The following is a 4,036-nucleotide window of genomic DNA, read 5'->3' on the forward strand; positions in this document are numbered from 1 at the left end:
ATGGAAGCTATGTATGACGATGGTGGAATCTAACAGGGTTCAGGGGAAATTCTAATTTTTACACACAAAATAATTATCCTTCTCCAGCTTTTGGCAACCATGAAATAGGATTACGTCCTTGATTATAAGGAGGGAAATCTTCTCATAAGGAAGGTGTATGGATAGACTGGAGAATAATTTTGCTTATTTTTTTTTTTTTTTTGCATTATTAGTGGTATCTGTCTGTTAAATCAAATTTTGTTTTTTTTTTCTTTGTATTCCTGGTTTATAATTGTAATTTTCCAAGTAATTTGGTAAAAGCATGGGTTACAAGGGAAATAATTTATACACTGCAGGAAAAAAATAATTTGTACATTGCAGGAAAAATATCAAAAACTGACAGGTAATGTTTCCTTTTTTCTAACAAGTAGAAAAAAGTTACCAGTTTAGCCAGCTCATTGTATGTATTCAGGGTGTGCTGCCAAAACATGCACATTTTCTGTCACCTCAGCAAAGGTCAGATCTCAATCTCTTCTGTCCAATCAAGTGCCGGAGAAGATAATACATGAAGTAGTTTACAACAGAATCATGCATGTGCTATATTACCAGGTGTATTTATCTAATGTTTATGATTGTAGCGAGTCGACTGCATTCTCAGCATTGCTTGCTTTAGTGGTGTTCCAACTGGCATGTTTATTTTGTTCACAATTCTTAACAAAAAAAAAAAAAAAAAAAAGCTATTTAATATGTCTCATTAAAGTAAACAGTTTTTTTTTAACTTTTATTTCCTAAAGTGTGAATGGAAAATGTAGGTTACATACCCTTACAATATAATTATTATTTTTTTTAATGTAACTAGCTGTATAGGAAGCATCTCTATCTATTCTTGCTTCAAGCAGGCTAGCTTCCTGTACTATGTAGTGTCACACTACATGTAAATATATCTACTTTTATGTTAATAAACCTTTAGCATTGTCTACCACTAGCTAGAAAACTTGAAATAATGACCAAGTAATACCTACTGAAATTATCTGAGCAAGAAGCATTTACATTATACAGACCACCTTAAGTTAAATGAATGGTGAAAAGGACTTTGGGAAGGTAGTTCCAGGCAGCAGGAATACCTGGCCAGCATCCATTAGAGATGAGCTGGACTTTGCAATGTTAAGATAAAAATGAAGGAGTTTCTTACTGAATTTTATAAATACCACTGCTATAAAGATAAATGAAGGAGTTTAGAGCTGAAATGTTATGTAATTCATAAAAATCACTGCTATAGAGATGAGAATTAGTCATAATAAAATGTAATTGTTTATTTACATGCTTTAAGTAGGAATGAACAAGTGAAGGAGTCTGTTGCATGCTGGGATTATAAGCAGTATATATTTTTAAGTATTTCCTTTAGCTGCCCGGACATATGATCTACACTTTTTACATCATTTGTGGTCTGATTTATAAAGTTGGTTAATAAATAGGTGCCAGCTGCCTAGTTGAAAATGCACAAAAATGTACAACTTACCTATATTTAAAACTATAACAACCTTGTATATGTACTATATTCCTATGTGTTGGCATGCTGCTTCAGTACCAGCAACCCTCCTGTGCATTATTTTAGTGTCAACAAGTGTCATGTTGTTTGTACCACTGGCCAAGGGAATGACTGTAAAGGCTCAGTTGACCAGCTCTCTTACTGGACATTAAATAGGTAAACAAATAGTCTTATATCTATACATAAATATGCAGTGTTATATGACTAAAATGTTCCACTAAGACATGGTTAGCATTTATTTTACTATATGACGTATTAATTGTTCTTTGCATCCCAATAGTTTCTAACATAAAGAAGTGGAAAGTAATGGATCCCTTGCTATTTGGGCTCACATTTTCATTAGATGAAATAATTTTATAAAGCACTTATCTGTAACGCATTGAACATATGCTTAATAGTCTTCTGAACAGGATATGGTTGAAACATAAATATGTTCCATTGTGTTTATACAATAATCAAATAGCTAGGCACTGTAGATTAAATTGAAGTGACAAATAATTGTTAGCATAATACAGCTTACCCGCACCTAGAAGATGTGCCTCATGGGAGTCACAAGCCATGAGATGTAAGCCACCAGATTAAAACAAATGTTTTCTAACTCACTTACTGATCAGTGAAACAAATCACCCACACTTTGTGCTTTTTTTTTTTAATTGATCTTCCCAGTGTACTTATTTTTAATTAATGTCTGTGCCTCTAATGATAGTTTAATTGCATTGCAGGAGTAGCTGCCATCTAACTATAAAAATGCTCTTTTAACCATTGTCCTTTATCATATTTCATCTTCGTACATTGTCGTTCCCTTTATGATAAAGATTAAGAATTTGTTGTTTGCTGCAAAAAGACATATAAACACCATGCAAACTAAGTGCAGGTACTGTAGTTTATTATACAAGCATGCACCGTCTCACAAGGTTTCAGTTTTTTTTTTTTTTTATTGAAAGAGTTTTAGCTAAAAACTCCTAGGAAACTAATTAAGAAAACTGTCATTGTATACTGTGTCTTACCTTGATAATGAATTTCAGCATAAATTGATTCTTTTGGTGTGAAGGTTGCTGGGTTGCGATCTCCTTCCCTGAAGGGTGGCCCTACTGCTCAGAAGTTCATCTTCCTGAGCTCCAGCAATGGGCTGGGAGTAAGTAATTATGTCGTGAGAATCTCTCATGCTTATATAAGGCAGGAACTCAGGGCAAATAAAAAAAGAAAAACATACAGATAAAGTCTGAGCCTTGTATCCGTTTGATACTAGACTGTAAATGCCTTGCCGAGGTGGAAATTGTCTTTGCTAATTACCTTTTTCTAAACAATGACAGGAAGTGGCAATTAGGCCAAGATGACTGATCTCTACTGCTGGCCTTTTCAGTTTCTTCATGAAAGCCCTGCAACAAGTTTCATTTACTTATTGTTTGAGATGTTAAGAGTACTGGGTTTGTAATTCTTATGTGTCCCTTGATAACTATCAATAAATACATTTCAAAAGTATAACAAGCTTCACTACTCCTGAATTTATAAAATTCATGAGTTTATGGGAAACTAAGACACCACTGTGGGCGTGAAGCCTCTGCAAAAATGTGTGCTAAAAATGATTGCGTGTGAGTGTTTTCATTTTGTTTTGTTTTTTTTTTGAAGTTCCCTTATCAAAATTACCGGGATACATTCTGCATGTACATTTCTAATTAAAATGCGTTCTTTCTCTTGGATGCTGCTCTTTCTGTCATATTGTGTGACCAATATTTTTGACTTGAGCAAGCAGAAGTATATAATTGCAGATATCAGTAGGGTAAGAACAGTTTAGAACCATAGAAACTGAAAAATATACTCAGCTTCAGTAAATGCAAATATGTGACACTTCTCTATATATTTTTCAGTAAATAAATTTAGTAGCATATTTGCATTACCTAAATATTACATAACTACAGAAAAGAACACACTGTCTGATGTGCTGTGTTATTTGGGCACCAACTATTTACCCCTGGTAGAAAGAGTGTAGGTAAGATTTCTGGAACTGTGCAAACTCTATCAGAATGTAACTCCTTCTCCCTTTAAGTGTAGCACCCTAAACCCAGCTAGTACATGATTCTATCTGGAAGTGACAGACCTGAATAATAATAATGATAACATTAATAATAATAATAAATAATTAGCTAACCTGGAATTATTTAAAAATGGCATTTAACAAACGCTGCGTATGCAATAAAGCCTTCCAGAGTAGACGTAAAAGGGAAACAATGGCCACTCTGATGTAACGTACCTCTCAACTCTACAGATTTTTGCAGAACGTCCAGATTTTTGCCTCATATTTTTGGTCTGTTTCTCATAAAATTGTGGTTTTCTGGCAAATAACTGGCAAATCTTTGAGGAGTGAAGTCAGAAAATAATGGCACATATTTGAGTTTCAGACATCATATCCTTCAGAAAATTTATGCTAATACATGACCGGTTATTCTATCTACTTTCTATGTTTGTAAGAGCAATATTTAAAAAGTGTCCCTATTTTTAGGCCTTTTA

General features: G+C 33.7%; 1 protein-coding gene across 1 annotated transcript in view; it reads right to left on the reverse strand.

The window, feature by feature from the left end:
• Nucleotides 1-2,678, reverse strand: part of VWF (von Willebrand factor) — a 749,192-nt gene extending 746,514 nt beyond the window's left edge. Inside the window, exon 1 of the mRNA XM_044087471.1 lies at nt 2,536-2,678. The gene's annotated coding sequence lies outside the window, so the exon portion shown is untranslated. The remainder of the gene's footprint in view (nt 1-2,535) is intronic.
• Nucleotides 2,679-4,036: the final 1,358 nt, after the last annotated feature.

Source organism: Protopterus annectens, chromosome 11.part0, assembly GCF_019279795.1.
Source record: "Protopterus annectens isolate FY-2018-M chromosome 11.part0, PAN1.0, whole genome shotgun sequence".
Taxonomy (NCBI): domain Eukaryota; kingdom Metazoa; phylum Chordata; order Ceratodontiformes; family Protopteridae; genus Protopterus; species Protopterus annectens.